This window comes from Mustela lutreola, chromosome 17 (genome assembly GCF_030435805.1).
Source record: "Mustela lutreola isolate mMusLut2 chromosome 17, mMusLut2.pri, whole genome shotgun sequence".
NCBI classification, from domain to species: domain Eukaryota; kingdom Metazoa; phylum Chordata; class Mammalia; order Carnivora; family Mustelidae; genus Mustela; species Mustela lutreola.
Window position 1 is genome coordinate 31,248,045 of NC_081306.1, and position 21,739 is coordinate 31,269,783.

The window sequence follows — 21,739 nt, forward strand, 5'->3', positions numbered from 1 at the left end:
TTGTAACCTATGTGGTAGAATTAAGATGTTAATTTGAAAAAAAATTTCATTGAACACATACACATATTCAATTGTTTTTATATATATAAACAGCATTATTTATTTATGTAAATAAATGCATTGTCAGTAAAATCCATTTACTGATCAATCATAAGGGTAATTTTAAGTACTAAGAATAAGAAATATGTGAAAAGATAAGTGTTCAAGAGTGCAGTTTGTGGTAATTAATACAATATGATAGGCTCATAAAAAAGATATATTACTTGAACTTAAAAGCTTCTATAATTAAGCGATGACCACTTGAAATTTGTAATTAGTCTTGCTGCAGTTTTTCCTTGCACTTATTGCCCTTCCCCAGAAGTTCATTAAGAATTTCTGTGAATGTCCTTATGTTTAATCTCATTCATAGATTCCACTGCTGCTCACAAAACAAAGCCAAAAAGAGAGGTAACTCTATGTGGCACTCCATCCACAAGCAATACATTCATAAATAATTAAAAAGCTCTCTACTTCATTTGTTACCCATTCAGCTGATAATTTAAATGAGTAACTGAGGCCATTTTATCAGCACTTTTAATAGAATGTGACTCAGAAACTTCACAGTGTTTTTTAAGAAGAAATGCTCATGTGTTAAGGTTTTTATTGTTTTTAAATCAACAAAATAATTTTCAAATATTAAAAGCAAATGTCTCCTTTTCCTCCAAGTTTCCTTGCTATGTCAAAGTTATAAATAAATACATTACAATCGTATTTTGAGTAGTAGATAAAAACAAATGTTTTGAAACTGTCTGTGGGTTGAGTGTCTGGGTTAACTTGTATAAATATCTGAACTCAATGTATTTAGACTGTATTAGATGGTTTTTTTAGACTATTTAAAAATACATGCTCAGATAATGACAACATTATTTTATTCATTTTAATAAATAAATTATTTTATTTAATTATGTTTAGATATTTATTAATTTAATGATTTAATATTTAACAATCTAAATTTGAAATATTTTAAATTCTAAAAAATATTTATTTAATTAAATCGATATATTTAATATAAATATTTAATAAATTATTTAATCATTATTATAATTATGCAGTACATTATGTATTGTGTAATAAATGCATTTTAATAAATAAATAATTGTATTATTTACATTATTTTATTTTATTTTATTTAGTTGACAAAAAGAGGGAGAACGCAAGCAAAGGGAGCTGCAGGCAGAGGGAGAGGGAGAAGTAGGCTCCCAGCTGAGCAGAAAGTTCAACCTGGGGTTCCATCCCACGACCCTGGGATCACCACCTGAGTCAAAGGCAGATGCTTAACTGACTGAGCCATCCAGATGCCCAAGGCTTTGTATTCTTCGCTTCTAAATATTGATGCTGCTTCATCTCTGGAGTTAGTAAATTGATGCTGAGAATTCATATCAAAAAATTGATAGTAGCTGTTAAACAGAAACATGTAATTTAGGGGGAAAAAAAGAACAGAAGGAAGAGAAAGGCCAAAAGTCAAAAGCACATTAATATAAAATTTAATTAGATAAATAAAACTGATATTCCTGAAGGGGGCTAATAAAAGAGCTGCAAAGAGCTGATAGGATTAGGAAAATTGTCCACTCCTGGTCATTTCATAATTTTAAACTATTCCTTATTAATAAATATACTTAGTTCCAGAAACACAACCACATAAGGACATTTCCACCAAGTTTCCTCTAATAGCATTTACAAATTGGACGTTCAAACAACGTAGTTCGTTACATGTTGCATCTGTATCTTAAAGTTTAAACACTTTCTGTGACACATATTTTTTTTAAAAGATTTTATTTATTCATTTGACAGAGAGAGATCACAAGCAGGCAGAGAGGCAGGCAGAGAGAGAGAGAGGAGGAAGCAGGCTCCCCGCCGAGCAGAGAGCCCGACGCGGGACTCGATCCCAGGACCCTGAGATCATGACCCGAGCCAAAGGCAGCGGCCTAACCCACTGAGCCACCCAGGCGCCCTGTGACACATTTTATAACAATGAAAATTAATATATGTATATATATATATATATATCTTATCCCTAAATGCAATATATATATATATATATATATATATATATATATACCTTATCCCTAAATGAAACCTTTCTTTGTTTATTAGCTTAAATAGGTAAATTAGCAACAACAACAACAACAAACAGCTAATATTATAGAGGTAGGAGCAATTTACCTTTTCATTCATTGCTATTTTCTAAAAATTCCCATTTTATTTTTTTCTCAAGTCTGTCATAATAATTTTCTAAATCTCCTGCCTTATTCAATTTTTTTCTTTTAGTGGAAATCTCTATTTCATATTTATTTTCTCTTCCTCCACTCTTTGCTCTAATAATTCAATGTATTATTAGATTTTCTGTTTTTCTCTTTATCCAGATATATCTTTTCTTTCTTTCTTTCTTTTCTAAATAATTGGATTTGCTGGCATTTTACATCAGTACATGCTTTCTTATGGATGTTAGAAATGTCTGTGGAACTACTAGAAGAATAAACGTTTTTACCTTTAAGAAGTTTACAGTCTAGAGTGCCTGGGTGGCTCAGTTGGTTAAGTGTCTTCCTTCAGCTTAGGCCATGATGCCAGGGTACTAGGATCCAGTCCTGCATCAGCTGCCTGCTCAGCAAGGAGTCTGGTTCTTCCTCTCCCTCTGCCCCTCCCTCTCGCTCTCTAATAAATAAATAAAATCATTAAAAAAAGACTTACTGAAATTTGAGACTGAATTACTAAATTCAGTCTTAATATAAGACAGCTAAACAAAGCAATGATCACAACTGGAAAATTTAGTCAGATCATGGTTTAACATTTTTGGTTGACACAGGACCTCTTTCAGTAACAACTTTCCCTAAATATCAATTTCTTTTTAAGGCAAAAAATTTTGACAAGAAATCCAGATCCTTCTCATCATTTTCATATCAATTTAATGTGACATCCTCGGAGTATATAATCAAATATGTAATTATTCTATCTGTTGCCTTGTATATTGCCTGTGTCTTTTTCAGACTCAAAGTTCCATTGAGGTAGAGTTTTTTTGTTTTGTTTTGTTTTTAAAGCAGAGATTTTTAAAGTGTTTGATATATACAAGATGCTTAATAAGTGTTTACAAAACCTATGTATTTCAGAAGCCTTAAACAGGCTTTAAAATAATGTAGGTGATATTAGTAGTCATTTAAAAAAAATTTCAAACTATTTTCCAAAGTGGTTGTATCATGATATATGCCAACAACAGTTTAGATTTTTTGTTGCTTCTCAATCTAGCTCAGACCAAGTACAATTAGCCTTTATAATTTTAGCCATTCTAATAAATATGTAAGCATGTCTCATTATGATTTTAATTTGTATTTCTTTAATGTCGAGGTTCAGTGGGCTGAGGTCCGGCGCTGATGACCAAGAAAGAATTCTTGAGACATATTTGCTGCAAAAGGGTGGTTTATTGAGGCATGGGGACAGCACCTGTGGGCAGGAAGAGCTGCAGGTTAAGAAATCTGTGGTTGGGGGAAGGTGAGGGTAAGGGAGGTTTCAAGGGAGTTTTCATATGCTAAAGAGGAGTTGTCTTTTACCAAGCCATTAACATCAAGATAGTTGGGAGATGCCTGTCTTGCAGGATTGTGAGCTCTGCAAGTTAACTCTTTGTTTCTCGTTTATGGCGGTCAGGGGTGCCTGAGGAATGTTACACATATTACAGAGGGGAGCGGGTGGAGAGGGGGTGCAAGGTGCCAGCTTTTGCTTTTTCCTCAGTCAGCCTCCTGCTCCCTCATCAAGTCCCAAACCTGAGAGGGGGCTCATGGGAGTGAGGGAGTGCGAGAGGGTGGGAGGACAGGAGGGCGGCGGGCCTAGGGGAAGGCGCCCAGCCTGCTCCTGCTCTTTGTTTTGGAGACTCACGTGGTCCTGCCTAATTGGCCGCCATAGAGCCTGAGTTCCCAGGGAGGCAGAGGCGTCCTTCATCCTTCGCAGCTGTGGTTCCCGGGTTCTTCCAGCTGCCAGCCCCACCTTCCCGCAGGAGGCTGGAGGCCCTGCGGGGACCACAACTCCCACAAGGCCCCGCACTCCAACAGAGCCTGGCTGATAAAGGGGCGGGGTCTGCGTGGAGGGGCGGGACCATGATGCAGGGGTCTTGGGGCTCAGCGTCCCCATGTGGCTTTCTGGAGCTCAGGAGCTTTCTCATCGCTGGATTGGCATCTGGCAGCTGGACTCATTGGAGTCCTGGGGCGTCGCCTCGGACCGGCTCTCGACGGGTAGAGTGTAACGAAGTGTTAGCTTAGGAGGCACAGTGCTAGGGACTGGGTAGCGCTGAAGCTGCTGGTTGTCCTGGGCTTCCTGAAGAGGCTGTCTGAAAAAGTCACAGGTGCTGGTAGGGGAATCCTGGGGGAAAACTGGGGCCCAAACCAGCACTTGAGCCTCTGAGCCAGAAGCCAACAATAACTGGGAAAATGTCCAACGGCGCTAAGGTGCTTTACTTTTGGCTGAGAAGATAAGCAGGAAGGATAACAAACCGATGGGATGTCTGTAGACTTCTACTGGAACTTTTAGGTCTGTCTTCTGTAATTCCTTACCTGTCACTCAGAGGTTTTTTCTTTTACTTCCTTGGGTTGCCTTCTTAGAGAATTCCTTAGCTTGATATTCCATCTCTCTGGTTTGGTTTTAAGCAGTGCTCATTCTGCTATTCAACCCATCTCTTTGAAAGGTTTCTTTTTACTTCTGTTGCTATTTGTATTTCCAAGATATCGGTTAATTATTTTTATAACTGCCTGCTCTCATTTCATGATAAGATATTCTGGCTTATCCATATGATTAATTTAATTACATTGATGTTAATGTCTAACACTTTTTCCCCCCCTTAGGTGCATATTCTCTCTTGAAAGAAAGGATAAAACATATTAAAGCTGTTCTTTTATTCCGTGGCTTGATTTTTCTGAAACATTTGTGATTGTTGGTTTATGTCTCACTCATTTTTATGTACCTCGAGAGTCACTGCTTTGTACTCTCTTTTCAGGAGGGAGGGGCATGAAGAGGATGAACTGCAGGGTATTTTTTTTTCTTTCTAATGAAAATGGGTAGAATCAGTGTTTGTAACCTACTGGTCACCTGGGTACCCCACCCCATTCCTCCAGAGCCTCGTAATCATTGGGATTTTGCTTGTTTCTTTTACCCAAGCTCCAATACTCTCCAAGCTGGAAGCAAACATCCCATTTTCTACTTCCTGGAAGGCTATACTTTGGTGAAGCTCTGGTTCTAGTCTCTCATCCAGTTCTCCTTTCATTTTCTTTCTTTTTCATTTTCTTTCTTTCTTTCTTTCTCTCTTTCTTTCTTTCATTTTTATTCTTGGATCCTCCCTCCAGGTTTGCACTGCCTTTCCTTATGTACAAATGGGGATAGTAGGAAAGAGTGACTGAGAAGCCCTTCCAGTTTTTTAAAAAGATTTTATTTATTTATTTATTTGACAGAGAGAGCACAAGTAGGCAGAGCTTCAGGCAAAGGGAGAGTTACAAGCAGGCTCTCTGCTGAGCAGAGAGACTGAAGATGGACTCGATCCCAGGATCCTGGGATCATGACCTGAGCCGAAGGCAGCCACTCATAATTGACTGACAACCCACGTGGCAGGCCCCTCCCCGAGAAAACAAACCAAGAAAGAAAAAAAAACGACTACAAGAGAACAACCACTACTTCATAGGAAAACTTGTATTGTTCACTTGTTCCCACTATTCCGGTTCATTTTTTTTTTTTTTTTTTTACACATAGGTAATTTTTTTAACCTATTTACCATCACAGCGAGTTGTACAGTACATCAAATTCCAAATACCTTTCTAACCTAACTTTTCGATACATACACCTATGTTTTTCTTTTGCATTTTTATTTTTTGAATTCCCTTTTTAAAATTTTAGTTTAGTCTAGTTTATTCCTTTTTAGTTTTATCCTCTAATATTCATATAGAGTTAAACTCTAAAGTAATCCCCTTTCCCCAATCAATACTACCCCTATAGGTAAACCAATTTTTAATCCCCATTATCTTAGGAAAGTTGAGTCCTTTAACAAAGATATCAAGATACATCCAGGAAGAATCAAAACAACCTTCCTCGCACACACTGAGAATTTATAAGAACTTTCCCATGTTCTTCCACCAGTGTTTCTGTGTTTTTTGTGTTTGTCCTGATAGCATATAAATTTTACACTTGTGGTTCTTTTTGACGAGGTTCTTTCTTTATTTGCACATGTATATATATACATATATGTGTGTGTGTATATATATATATATATATATATTTCTCTTGTCATATACTTGTATCAGTCTTTTTATCTCTTTTTGTTTGTCTACTTCATTAATCTTATTTTGGGGCCCATCTGGGCTGAACCTTATTTTTCATCTTCCCTTTCTTTCCCCTCTCTCTCTCTCTCTCTCTCTCTCTCTCTTTTTTCCTCTTTTCTTTTTTTACTTTTTTTCTTTTCATTTGTCTCTCGTTTGGGTGGGAATCCTGATTTCTCAAAGTGAATGTGTATATTTGAAGAGAGGACCTCAAGACCTCTGGAAGTCTGCATGCCTCATTCACTGGGCAGGGGACTTCCTGCTTCAGGTATTTGCACAATAGACTCCAGTTAAAGTCCACCTTCAGAACGAGTCGAAGCCATGATTGTTAAGAACACAGAATAGGGTCCTACGTAGCATACACGATGTGACCAATAGGCATTAATGGTCACTCAAGGGTTCTGGTACATTGTTATCCTCCAGTAGATTATAGAGGTAAAAAACATCTGAAAGAAGGATGAATACCCAACTTTTGTAGCAACATGGACGGGACTGGAAGAGATTATGCTGAGTGAAATAAGTCAAGCAGAGAGAGTCAATGGTCATAGGGTTTCCCTTATTTGTGGAGCATAACAAATAGCATGGAGGACAAGGGGAGATGGAGAGGAGAAGGGAGTTGAGGGAAATTGGAAGGGGAGGTGAAACATGAGACTATGGACTCTGAAAAACAATCTGAGGATTTAAAAGGGGTGGGGGGGTAGGGGGAATGAGGTGGTGGGAACTGGGGAGGGCACGTATTGCATGGAGCACTGGGTGTGGTGCAAAAACACTGGATACTGTTATGCTGAAAAGAAATAAAAAATTTTAAAAATTTTTTAAAAATCTGAAAGGTTCCCAGGAAGCAGTGGGTTTTGTTTTGTTTTGTTTTTTAGAAAGAAGAGGAGGATGGGTCACTAGACTTTAAGAGGTCATGAATAAAGCAGGAGAGATAGGAACTGAATCATAAACTTTTGTCATTAGCTCAGCAGGAGTTGAGTTATAAGGTCCTAGGTCTGCATGGAGGTGGGTAGGTCACAGGGAGATAGTGAGGTTAGTACTCCGAAGGGGAGCTGGCATGTGGGCTTGGGTATCAAGAAATCACCAATGTAATTAAGTGGGATAACCATGTTTGTAGTGTGTGTGTGTGTGTGTGTGTGTGTGTGTGTCTGTGTGTCTGTGTGTTAATTCTTCATAGCTGGGGATACTGTGTTAGATGGTTATTGATCCCCTATCCAATTCCAACATTGCTAGTACTTATGACTTCTCTGGCTCAAATATTAGCAATGGCTATGGAGAGAAGGGTTAGACCCAAAAGCATGGATCACAGTGTATAGAAAGTTTCTCCCAAGCTTGACAGAAGGCTTTATCAGTATATTTTTGTCTACTCAGGATGCTATACCAAACACAGGCTGGAGGGCTTAAATGGCAGAAATGTATTTTCTCACAGATCTGGAGGCCAGAAGTTCCAGATCAAGGTGCCAGCAAGGTTGGTCTCCAGTGAGCATTTTCTTGTTGGTCTATAGATCACTATCTTTTCAACTGTGCCCTCAGATGACCTCTTCTCTGTGGGCCCCCAGAGAGGGGGCCCTTATGAGGGCCCTTATGAGGACACCAGTCCTAGCAGATTAGGACTCCTGTGACCTCACCAAGCCTTCAGTACCCCCTTCTGGGTAGGCCCTATCTCCAGATGCAGTCACACTGGAGATTAGGAATTCTTCATATGACTTTTGTGGGGACACAATTCAGTCCATAACAATTAGTACAGGAGAAAAACCATGGAGAGAATTCTAGAGGAGTCACACGTTGATGTTATAAGGTAAGTGGGTATAAAAGAGCACCTCTGAAGTCCAATAGGTCATTAGAGCTAGAGGCCGACAGGAAAGTCCCGTACGTGCCACAGTTTTGAGTTTGATGCAAGCGCAACTCTGAAGGGAAGATATTTGAGAGGCCTTGGCCAACCACTACTTCCAGCCAGGGGTGATTCTGGAGGGAGTATCTCTCGGAGTGCTGCCTAGAATCAAGACTTTGGGGTTGGAAAAGTGCCACTTCCAAAGCTGGAGAAGGATGGTGCTGTAAGTTACCTGAAGAGTACTGTTCTGGGAGATAGGAGATCTGGGGTGTCCTCTTTGTTCTGCTGCTGACCAGATGTGAAAATGCAGATTAACTCCCTAACCATCTCAGTTCTACCACCATGTGCTGCTGTCATGTGTCCCAAACCCCAGAGTTAGTTTTATCCATAAGCAGAAGCCGGTCTTTTAGTTCCCAATCTCTTAATTGGGCTGATCGTCACAATATATAGCGGACACGTGACAGCCACAGGGGAGAAGTAAGGGTTGTCTTCCCCTCAGGGAGAGTGGAAAAGCTCTAGGAGAGGGCATACCAGTAGACCAAAGGCAGCCAGTGCCGGGGAGTGGAGCCACGGGGAAGAGTGTGCTGATGACAGCCTTGTGGAGGGAGGGCAGAAAGAGGCACCACCATGACACTTGAGTTACAGATCGAGCTTGGGGATAGAGCAGGGATCAGGGCACGGTAGAGCAGCAGCTGGCAAAGTGATTCTGTTGAGCTTAAGTTCATAGTGCCTTAGCGAATTAGAATGGGAAATACCTTGCTATTGTCTGTGACTCTGTGATTGTGTGAGTATGAGTGACAGAGTGGGGACAAAGAGAGAGGGAGAGAGAATACATTAAATTTTAAAGAAGGACAATAAGGGATGCCTGGGTAGCTTACTCAGTTAAGCATCTACCTTTGGTTCAGGTCATGATCCCAGGGTCCTGGGATTGGATCCCATACCAGGCTCTAGTAGGGGGCCTGCCTTCCCTCTGCCTGCTGCTCCCCTTGCTTGTGATCTCTCTCTTCCTCTGTAACAAATAATAGTAAAAAATAAACGAGGGCGATACGTTATGTTTACTTTTGTTTCTGATGCCAGACATGGGTTCAGAGGATTGAAGAGGGAGATCCAAGGAGCTAGCCTCTCAAGAGGAGTGAATACCTAGTCACTGGTAAGACCCCTGGTCCTGCAATACAATATGGCTCCTGTGATCTGGGTCCTGTTAAATGCCCCTCGCCATCCTTAACCCGATAGTTTGATTCTTCATTGCGTTCAGTGTGGGGAACTGGGAGAAGCTATGACACTTGGCCCTTTGTGGAGGAATTTGAGTAGCATAAATAGCAATAGTTATCAGTTCTGGAGCACTTCCATGACTCTGCTGCAGGCACTGTGCTGTGACCTGGGTTTAGAGCAGTGAGATAAACATAGAAATAAATGTGGGCTTTGTTCCCAAGAATCTGAAACCCACTATTCTCCTTGTCCCCTTCCCATTCTGTCTTCTTCAGCCCTTGTGCAATCCCACCAAGCAGGAAGCTTGCTTCTCCCCGTCCCTCTGCTGCTCCCCCTGCTTATGCTCTCATTCTCTCTCTCTGACAAGTAAATAAATCAAATGTTTTAAAAAATTATCAAAAAGGCAAAACAAATAACCATTTTTGGAGAGTGATTTTCTGAATGCAGTTATGGGCAGTGCTGGGTACTGAAGAAGACGCTCTGCTGACCAGAGGAGTGGGGAAATTACAGAACAAATTCCACAGGTCATTGAATATATCACTTTCATCACCCCACCCATAGCACTCATTAATCTCTAGCCCAGCCAATATGTTGGTTATAAAAATGAGCTTTCTCCAAACTGACAGGAAGTTCTCGTTTTAGCAATGTAAATCATTCTGATCTTTATCACTAATGTGATCTAATCCTGTCTAGTAAAGAAACTTGAGAGTTCTATATCTCTGTAAACATTTAAGAAAAACAATGGACTCAACTCTAATTACTTTTTAACTAACTTGACTTGCCAAAGGAAGGAGAAAGTAAATATCAGAAATCTTAGCACTAAGCACAAGTTGCAAGTTATACCTGCCAAAATGTGGTTCAAAATATAAGTAACCAGTCTCCTTAGAAGCCTTTTACCTTCTTATATCTGTTATGTTGGGTAAATGAGTAGTTACTAGAACACAGCTGGCTCAGTGATCACAATTCAGCTTACCCTCAGAAATATAAATAGATTACATGTTTAGCCCGGTAACTGGACACTGATATAGAATTATTCACTGGCTGATTCCTAGATCAGAAACCACAAAAAATTTTTCTTTTTTATGGAAGTATGGCTGTTACAATAGTCTCACCTGTACCACATACTGATTGACTTAACTACTCTATACGTTACAGCTCTAGATGTAACATTTTAATAAAACAACAATATCTTTGATGGTATCATGGAAATGTAAGTGCCTTGTGCACTTTTCTTAATGTGTATAATCACCTAAACATCATAGTAAGTAAATCAAGGCCATTGTCAAGCTTCCGTCAAGGAGATTCCTTAAATAGAGGGATTTCCCATTGCTCTCAGGATGACAACCTCTGAGTTACAGGTTCCATTAGTTGGCCACACACATTTGGAGCCTTGTGGACTTTCTGACAGCTGAGCAGCATATCTCTGTTTCAAGTACTGTGATCCCTGTTCTTACTGCAAGAGTGACAGTTGTCACTTTTTCTGTGACCCCTGTCTTTAGGAAAGTGTCTGACTCAGAAAGTCGAGTCAGCACCCCCCAAAGGTATTTTTCAGGAGAACCCCCTCAAAGATGATCACCTGAGATACTGTCAAGAAAAAAAAAAAAACTGAAATTCTAAGCAACATCCATAATAAGTCTTTTTATGTTGATAAGGAAAGATTTTCCCCTAAATACCAGATAGGCTCCATGAAAGTGAGATCTTTACCTATTTTGTTCACCGTGTCACCAGTCCCTAGAAGAGCGCCTAAGACATCACTCAAGATTAGGTTGCTTTGAATGAATCAAATGAATGAATGAACTGTGTAGACTCTGATAGTGAGGTAGTTTATGGTCCTTAGTCAAGAGATGGGATTTGTGTTGGCATTTCAAGAATGGGAGGTGCCGAAGAGAAAATTGAGAAGCTAAATGTGAAAATATGCAATTTACTGACTGGAGTAGTTCTGAATACATTTCAAATATAATTAAACTATGGCTGTGGGTGTATATGCGTTTTCATAATTTTCCCTTGAAAAGGTGAGGCATACAGATGTCATCTCCAGTGAATTATCCTTGTCCGTATACAGACAGAATCACCAAAAAAAAAAAAAAAAAAAAAAAAAAAGAAAGGCAATCTGACAGTCCTCAGCCCATCCACTCCAGGATTGTGACTCTTTCTTCCCCATATTCTTTCTGACATCCTGGACTTTCAGGTTGACCTCTCCCATCTTGGGTCCCACTCTCATTAGCTGTAGAAGTCATGCGATGTTTGTGATGTGAGGGTGGCAATACTCTCTGACCTTTGGTTACAATATGTCTTTGAAAGCCAGTGTTTATCCTGCTTTTACAGCATTTCTCCATTTGAACTGGCCACCTTTTAAGTGGTCATTAGCCACATGTGGCTACTAGCCATGGGACTTGGACAGCAGAGGTGTGGAAAGTCCGCACATTCTTCCACTCAAAGGATATTGTGAGTTATGCTACATCTTTTTTTTAAGTGTCTTTTTTAGATATTTAAATTCAATTAGCCATTAGATAGTACATCATTGGTTTCAGAGAATTTAGTAACTCATCAGTTGTGGATAACCCTTGGTGCTCATCACATCACGTGTCCTCCTTAATGCCTATCACCCAGTTACTCCATGTCTCCCACTCCCCTCCCGCCCCAGCAACTCTCAGTTTGTTTCCTATAGTTAAAGGTGCCTCATGGTTTGTCTCCCTTTCTGATAACTCCCATTCAGATTTCCCTTCCTTCCCTCTGATCCTCTGTACTACATCTTAATCTCAACAGTCAAGCAGTGATAGTAATTCAGTCATGGAGTCATGCATATTCTAAATCTGATGAAGTGGATTCCTATACTGCCTTTGTCTCTGCTAGAACAAATATAACATTTGTTATATTATTGCTGCTGTGTTCATGTTTCTCGTTCACTGAATGTCTGATAAAAGAATTAGTAAAATGTGTGACTGCAGAAAATACAATGGTCATGGATGATGAAGATTTTCTCCTTGACCAGACTGGAGTCAAGTTCCTCTGAGTCCTCTTTCTGTCCAGCCTTGACCTCAGGCTCCGCCCACTTAGCCCAGTTTTAGCAAGAAATCTGCTTAGTCAATTTTTCAGCAATCTCCTATCCTACTCTTCATATCTGATCAAATTCCTTATCTCTCACCCCTGGTATCTTACCACTCTTTTTTTTTTTTTTTTAAGATTTATTTATTTTGACAGAGAGAGAGCCTGAGCAGGGGGAATAGCAGAGGGAGAGAGAGAACCAGACTCCCCACTGAGCAGCAAGCCCAATGCCAGGCTTGATTCTGGGATCAGATCATGACCTAAGCCAAAGCCAGAGATTTAACCAACTAAGCCACCCAGGTGCTTCAGTATCTATAATGCTTAATATCTGATCAAATCCCTTATTCCCAGGGCACCTGGTTGGTGCAGCTGGTTGAACGTTTGACTCTTGGTTTCTGCTCTGGTCATGATCTCACGGTCCTGAGATTAAGCCTCACCTCAGGCTCTATGCTCAGTGAAGAGTCTGATTAAAATTCTCTTTCCCTCTCCCTCTACCCCTACCCCTGCTCCCTCTCTCTAAAATATATTAATAAGTCTTTTAAAAAATTCCTTATCCCCTGATCTCAATAGTTTATGACCCTAGCCTTTCTTCAACAATATTACTGTCCAGATGGTTTAGCCAGAATCCCTTCATCCTTACCCTTGATGTTCCATCTTAATTTTACATTCAGTGACCCCCACCATGCTCTTTAGCTGTAAATCTCCATTTGTCTGAGCTGAGCCAGATTTCTCTCCCATACTATAAAATAAAATCCCATCGTAGTAGCATCCCTTGAATAAAATCTTCCTTACTGTCTTTAATGGGTGTCACAAATTTTTTTTTTCTTTAACAGTCAGGAGGGTGCTAATGGAGTACCACGACAAAAGGCCTAACTTCCTATAATGGACATTTCCTTGGTTTACCTGACAAATACTCTTTCTCTCTTCTAAGGAAAATTTCCAGTTCTCAGTATAACTGCCAACTGGCCCAGGGGTGGACAAGTGAGTCAGATGAGACCAAAATGAAAATTCTGTTGAGACACTGGACCTTGAGGATTCAAGCCAAGGACAAAAAAGTGTTGGTACTCCATTATTCTGATGGTCCATTAACTCTTGCTTTTTTGATTCCTGTGTCTATCACTGCCCCTGCCTTTTTGAAGATAATGACCATTCATCTGAGTACACGGTTCACAGAATCCCTTTGCAGTGGCCCATGCGGGCCAAGGTAGTAGAGCATAATAGATCTCTGTAAGTTTTTAAAAAATGTCTTTGTCCCTGTTGCCCATGGCCATTAAAGACAAAAGGTCGGGGGTAGGGGGATACTGGAAAAGGTGAAGTTCTAGTTACTCACTGATTTTTTGATTGGTAGAGAGAAAGCAACACCTACATACAGGGCCAGTGGGTGAGTGGAGGAAACATCTTTGGCTCTAGGAGGAATGGGGGAAGGAGAAATATTAATATTCTTTGTCTTTGGAACTGCCCCTGAAGACTTCCCCACACAGGAAAATGACCTAGCGTGACTCTCCTAAACTTCGGCAAGCCCCTTAAATTTAACTGACATCTAGATCTGATACTCCCTGCTGGATAACTCTGATCATTATTTGATTGTTATTTATTTTATTTTAAAATTATTTTTAAAGAAAATTTTAATCTAAATACAATTAATTAACATATAATACTAGTTTCAGACATACAGGTTAGTGATTCATCAGTCTTTTATAACACCCAGTGCTCACTGTATCACATGCCTTCCTTAATGTCCATCACCCAGTTACCCCATCCACCCATCCCCCTCCCCTCCAAGAACCCTCAGTTTGTTTACTGTGATTAAGAGTCTCTTCTGAGGGGTACCTGGCTGGCTCAGTGGGATAAAGCCTCTGCCTTCAACTCAGGTTATGATCTCAGGGTCCTGGGATCGAGCCCCACATCAGGCTCTCTGCTCCCTGGGGAGTCTGCATCCTCCTCTCTCTTTCTTCCTGCCTCTCTGCCTACTTGTGATCTCTGTTTGTCAAATAAGTAAATAAAAATCTTTTTTTTTTTTTAAAGTCTCTTCTGGTTTGTCTCCCTCTTTGACTTCATCTTGTTTTATTTTTTTCCTTTACTCCCCTATGATTCTGTTTTGTTTCTTAAACTCCACATATGAGTGAGATCATATGATAATTGTCTTTCTCTGACTGACTTATTTCGCTTGGCATAATACCCTCTACTTTCATCCCTGTCGTTGCAAATTATTGCCATTTATTTTAACTCGACAGAGAAGGCCACTAGAAACAGCAGGTGATGGCCCCAGCTCCTGTCCCTCCATGCAGAACATCTGTCAACACCTGTGGACATCTTTTCCTCCCCCCATTCCTATGAACGTTGCTCAGTTGTTACATGGCATGGACAAATGTTGTTGGCTGGTGGCATGGACACACTGGACAAGCTTGGCCTTCGGTAAAACAAAGACTTGATTCAATTACTCAAACTGAAACAGGAATGCTTGGATGAACAAGCCTGCCAGGAAGTCCCACCGGAGGTACTCAACCTGTGCCCCTTCCCTCTTTGGACCAAGAACCTGAACTTGAGAGATGAATGGCTTATCCAAGGTTATGGCAAGGTTACACAGAGCTGAAAGTAGACACAGGTGTACATGCCTATTGATCAAGGCTGGCTGTGAAATCGAACTGCCTCAAATCTTGATTCTTTTTGCCACTTCTTATTCTCTGACCCTGATTTTCATAGTTTAGGATGTAGGAATAATAAAAATATCAGCTAATGGGGTATCCTGACATTTTGATGTTTTAGTTCTTGTCAGACATTTACCATAATGCTTAGCACATGGATATGTGTGTGCACACACATGCACATGCTTGATACTCAAAAAATTGTTCCCTGACATTAACTTTATCAGTGCACTTTGCATCCACCACCAATTGGTTGTTTTGTCACAAACTGATTAAAGCAGAACTGTCAAGTGAGGAACTTCAAAGCCAAAGCATTAAGTGCTTTGAAAAACCAGCACCTGGGAGGATTTGTCTCAGCATCTGTGATTAGACTTTGGGGACACAGTTCACCCCTTCATGAAGCAGACATTCAGAACTTTCTCCGAAGGGCTAATGCCTAATCTTCCAAAGACCAGCAAGAACAAGCTTATGGTCCGTTAAAATCAGATTTTTAAAAGATTTTTATTTATTTATTTGAGAGAGAGAGAGAGAGTGAGAGAGAGAGCATGAGAGGGGAGAAGGTCAGAGGGAGAAGCGGACTCCCCATGAAGCTGGGAGCCTGATGCAGTCCTTGATCCTGGGACTCCAGAATCAAAATCAGATTGATTGACTCAATATAGTCAGGGAGGACATTCCTCAGGAGTCACAGAATGCTGGTTGCCATGAGGGAAGAGTCTTTTACAAAGTCTGGGCTCTCACAGAAGGAGTCTGAAGCACGTGAATGGAAAGCAGAGGTCAGTTCTGGATTAGAAGCTCTTTCTGAGGGGAAATGAGTAGAAGCAGGGATTAACCAGGACTTGGGCTCTGCCTTATTCAGTTCAAGTTGCTGCAACAAATGATGACAGACTGGGTGGCTGAAACAGCAAAACATGTACTATTCCTTGCAGTTCTAGAGACTGAGAAGTCCAAAAGCAAGATCCTGGGAGATCTGATATCTAGCAAGAGACTGCTTCATTATCTATAGATGCCCATATTTCTGTTGTAGCCTTGCATGGATGACAGCTGGCAGAACAATCTCTCAGGTCTTTTCTCAGAAGTGCTTTTATCTCATTCACAAGTGTTCCAATCTCATGACCTCATCACCTCTCAAAGCCCATACCTCCTGATGGCACTCCTTGAGGGTCAGGGCTTCAACATCTGAATTGGGACAAGACACACACATTCAGTCCATTAGCAAGTGTTGTCATGAGGACAGCGTAGCTTATCAACTGGGTATCCCCAGGAATCCATGGGACTAGCAAAGCAGAATCTGGGGGCGTCACTGGTAGGAAAGCAGGAGTTCCCCAAGAGACAGTCCTCATAGCATTTTACAGAGACAGCATGACCCTTGAGAAACAATAGTTTCCGTGACCCATACACCAGCCTTTATCTATGCCTGTCCTCCCTGCTGGATTCACAGCAAGCCTACTTCTTTCTTTTCCAGTACAAATGGATTTCCACTCTCTGAATCCTGATGAATTTTTGCTCTTTTGTGGTTAGTATGTTGCCCCTCAGGATTCTGAATGTCTGGATTTGCAATCATGGAAACTGCCAAAGGTCTAGGGACCTGCGTGGCAGAACCCGGCCTCTACCACTATTGCCCAAGGTAGGAACTCTGGTCCCTTGAGCGTCCTGTGCTGCTGTCAAAGGTCTGTGTGCATTGGCTTATTGTTTTTTTTTTTTTAATGTAATTGCTTATACGTGTGTTTGATCATGCTCAAGTGGCCTTTCTGTGGAAATAGTGGCCAAGCTACACCTAGAAGTCACTGAAGAAAGTTCTAAGAACTCCCGGTTGGTATGAGGCTAGAGAGAGAGAGAGAGAAAGAGAGAAAGGAAATCTGCCTCTCTGCATTTTGCAAGTCCCTGCGCAAAATCTGTTGGCTGTGCACTCCTCACACGGAGATTCCAGGCAGGGAGGCCCTCCTGAGCCTCATCTCCCTGAGTTCCTCCTCCAGGAGCAATCCCTAGTTTGAGACCAGGGTTAGGGAAGGAAGAGCAGCAAAGCAGGGTCCAGAAGGAAGGACTGCCACAGACCATGGAGCACCAGAGGGCCAGGCTGGTACCTTCTCCATGTTGGGGTACAAATGGGCTCAGCTCAGCAGGTACAGGGGTGCCCTTGGCCCCTCTGGTGGGCTTTGCAGTGCCCCAAACTCAGGAAGAAAAAAGGCTGGCTCAGGTGACTTATTTTTGACTGGGGAGGAGCTGACAGCAATGGAAATAAACAAGTAGGGAATGATGTTGGAAAGTTGGAGGGTTTGTCCTTTATATCTCAGCTTTCTCTCCTATCTTCCCTTGCTCTGTAGTGTGTTCTCAAAGAAGATTTTGGCATGATATTCCTGTTCACTGATTTACTCCTGAGCTGTGTCTTTTCTGCTGTTCAGCTCATCTGGTGAATTCTTTTACTGTAAAAAGTATCTTGCCCTTGCAAGGGCAAGGGCAAGACCTGAGAAATCCCAGAGATTTCAGCTTGCCACCGGCTATTTGGAATGCTGGAAAGGATTCAGAGTAGGGGAAATCGTCTTGAACATCTGAGACCACCCCCACATTCAGCGGTCCCCTGGACACAAACCCAGACCTTGATACTGATCCTGAACCATGCTCTCAACTCAGACCCCTGTGATCCTCGCCACAGTGCTTTCAGATCAGTGCAGCCATGCCCATAGGCACAAACTCTTAAGCCTAGATTCTGTCCTGAGAGGTCTGTCCCCGACGGCCTGGCTCCAAAGCCTCAGAGATTGAAGACAGTAGGAACACCATAGGACTCACCCTGCCACCCTGAAAGGAACCATGCCATTTGGAACCCCAGAAAGGATTCAGAGGAACTGAAATCTGCATTCCTACCTCTGGACACCCCCATATTCAGCAGGCCCCTGGATGCAAACCTGGAGCTTGACACTCACCCTGAACAAATCCCTCGACTGCCCCCTCCCCCAGAAAGATGGACAGAGTGCTGGCAGATCGGGCCTGCCATGTGGTGGGCCCTAACCATAACCTTTGGTTTGGTTCTCAGGATTCTGACCCCTAAGGCCTTGCAGTAGGTGCCCTACAATTTGGGGACACCTGGGCAATCCCAGAGGACTCAGCCTGCCGCCCAGAAGGAAACTGTGCCATTTGGAACTCCGGAAAGGATTCAGAGGAGCAGAAATCTGCATGCCCAGCTGAGGACACACCCACACAGAGCTGACTCCTGGACACAAAGCCAGAGCCAGACACCCTCACGTACACTGTCAACTCAGCCACCCAGACAGCTCTCCATGGGGTCTTCAGGTTAGTCCTGCCATGTCCCTGGTCCCTAACACTAACCCTTGGATGGGTTCTGTAATGATCTCCTCATTTCAGGTTATGTGGTGGTTCTGCAGGACATTGTCCTGGTGTGGGATCAAACACACTGAAGCATCCCGTGTGAAGTGGCAAACGTGGTAAAGAAATGACGGCTGGGGAATCTGAGTGTGGAGACAGCACGTATTTGTGCTGCTATAACAAGCTGACTGCACTTTGAAATCACCGCAGAGGAAATGACTCTTCCAAACATCCATGTTAGCACGACGACACGGAAGCAGGGAGAACATCAGACTTTGGGATGGAGGCCAAGCCCTCCCAGATCCAGGTCACCCAACATGGAGAGGACACATGTTAGCAAGAGACTCATGGGAGGATTAAATAATGGACCCCTGTATCTCAGGTGCAGTAGAAGCAGTGGACTTGGAATTTCAGTTTTCCACAACCTTCCACCACAAGCTGGTTAGAACTGTGCAAAAGCAGGAAGGGAAGCCCCAGTAAAGTGGACGGGGGATGCCAGAAGGGGAGGCTGGAAGGGGGCGCCTGGTGCTCAGTGCCCATTACAGACCCCACATTGCAATCCCCCACAGGAGAGACTCACCAATTCCAGGCCCCACAGGGGAAGCCGGAGGTTCATCTCCTGACTTTTTGTAGGAGCTTTGCAGCTCAGCTGGTGAGAATTCTCCATCACTCTGCCTTTCTCCAGGGGACTTTCCTTCAAGCACCCTTCCCAACTTCTTCCTCCTCCATGAAATAATGTTCCTCTCCTTTGTTTCTCGCACTTGCCTGTGATGGGACCGTAGCTTGCTCAGCCCAGACTGCCATTCTCTGCTCTTCCCAAATAAACCCATGCTGCTGGTCAAATAACTGGCAGATGGAGTTTAAGGCAAATCGAACTAATACATTCAAGAACTTGCAAGGAAAAAAATCAATATGCACAAATTAGTGGCACTCCTACGTGCTCAGAAGGAACCATCAGAAAGAGACTACGGAGAACGATCTCATTTACACCTGCATCCAAGGCAGCAAGATACCCGGGAGGCCCCTGAACCAAGAAGGTGACAGACCTGTCCTCTGACAGCCCTGCAACAATGACGACAGACAGGGAGGGGGACACACGGAGATGGGGAGGCACTGTGCTCAGGGAAGAACCCACACTGGGAAAATACCTACTCTCCCCAAAACCGTCTACAGAGTCCTCACTCTGGCTCCTGAATTTCGGGACTCGGCACAAGCCTGGAGTGGGTGTGGACACGGGAAGGACCCCGCAGGGCTGAGGTGGGGGGAGCACAAGCACCGAAGCAGGCGGACGCTCCCTGACTGCAGACCATCTGAGGAGCCCCAGGAACCGAATCCGCGAGCACACAAACACAGACAAGGACCGAGGAGCACCCGAGCCCAGAAAGGGGGGACCCCACAGCCCCGCGCACAGCACAGCAGGAGGCCACGTCTCCTCACACAAAACGACGGAAGCCCCAGTGTCTACACAGGGCGCCCTTCCTCTGTGGGGTCCTGAGACCACGAACCCCTTGACAGTCCACTCAGGCGGCTTCTCCTCACCTCCTCCAGAGTCCTTAGGAGGTCGGACTGCTGCCAGTGTGGGCGCGTCCTCCACAACGGGTCCGGTCAGTGTGGCTGCAGAGCCACACCCTCCTCAGCTTGTCCTGTCAGGGTGGGAGGCGCCCCACATTCTCCAGAAGTCTCCACAGTGGGTCCTGAAGAGGCGGGGCTCCGGGGCTCCGAACCCAGCTGTGGCTGCGCAGCCTGGGCTCAGGGCGGGAGCTGCGGTCTGGCGCCCTCTGCAGGCGGTGGAAGGCAGTGCAGGACTGTGGGAGCTCACCCTTCAGTGGAAGGTCCTGCTCCCTCCCGGGGTCCAGCTGACGCCATTTCATTCCGGAAATTCAAGCTGCATGGAGCCCAATACCCCCCAACTTCCCCCCAAATAGCTAAGGAACAATGAATTGGAAACAATGTGGAATTACAACAGTCCTTGACCCAAAGAGTGGCACTGAACATGGCCCTGATGCAGACCCACACTCTGACCTCAACTTGGTCTCAAGCCTGGACCCTACCCTAATCCAAGACCCTAACCCTAGCCCCCAACCCAAACAATGTTCACAAGAATCAAAAGGTAGAAACTGCAAATATCCATCAATGGCAAGTGCATAAGCAAAGTGTGGTGAAGGGTTTGAATTTGGGTTCAGGTTCAGGTTTTAGTCAGAGTTCTAGATCAGGCTTTGGGTTTAGTGTTAGGGTGAGGATTTAGAGTGAAGGACAAGGGAACAGAGTTATAGTTTAGGGCTTTAAGTTTATGATTTAGGCTTTAAGACTCAGGGCTTAGGGGATAAAGTTCAAGGTCAAATTTGGGGTTTGGCTTCATGCTGAGATTTGGGTTCAGGGTTCATGACTTGGAGGTCTGGTTTAGGGTTTGGGTTCGTGGTTCAGGGCTTGGATCCAGGGCTCAGGTACAGGCTTTGGGTTCCATTTCAGGTTTGGGATTCAGGGTTCTAGTTTGGGCTTTAAGGTCAGCTTAGGTTTCAGCGTTGTTAGGGGTTAAGGTTAGGTTTAGGGATGACACATTTTCTTCAGTTGTCATCATGGACAAAAAAATTCTATATGGAGTTTCTAAGTCAGAAATGTATTTCATCTGGGGGCGCCTGGGTGGCTCCGCGTGTTAAGCCTCTGCCTTGGGCTCAGGTCATGATCTCAGGGTCCTGGGATCCAGCCCTTCATCAGGCTCTCTGCTTGGCGGGGAGCCTGCTTCCCCATCTTTCTCTCTGCCTGCCTCTCTGCCTACTTGTGATCTCTGTCTGTCAAATAAATAGAATTAGTAAAAGCTATTATATGATCTTTTACAAACCATTTCCTATCTTTGCATTCTCATGTGCCAAGACAGACACGGATTATTTAAAACCCTGAAGAGAGTGCTCTTGCATTTCAATTGCCTGTAACCTTCGTGTAATAGATTTATGATTGATGATAGATTTATAGTTAAAATATAACTATTTTACATATTTACTCTCAGTAAACGATTTCAACCTATGCTCATTTAAGTAACTTGGTGCATAATCCCTTTTCTATTAAACCATAATGCAAGGACCAATGCCGCGTTTCCGAGAGAACCCCAAGCTATTTTTCTAGAATGGCCGTATGCCTATATATCACGGTGTCCTGTTTTCACTCCCTTTGTGGAGCACCTACCCTGGAGGTCATGTAATAACCCATGACCAAAAAAAACAAACAAAAAACCCAAACATCCAGGTCGAAGTGCCATCCCTGCATGGAGAAGAGGAGACTGCTCAGACAGATCCCGGGCAGGCATCTCAGCCCAGGCCTGTGCTGGGGAAGCTGGTTCCTGGCTTTGGGCGCAATCTGGAAGCCAGCAAACTGAC

The 21,739-nt window shown here is 43.1% G+C and overlaps 1 long non-coding RNA gene across 1 annotated transcript in view; it reads left to right on the top strand.

Moving 5' to 3' along the window:
* Nucleotides 1-21,739, top strand: part of LOC131819937 (uncharacterized) — an 84,720-nt gene that overhangs the window by 42,456 nt on the left and 20,525 nt on the right. The window lies entirely within an intron of this gene.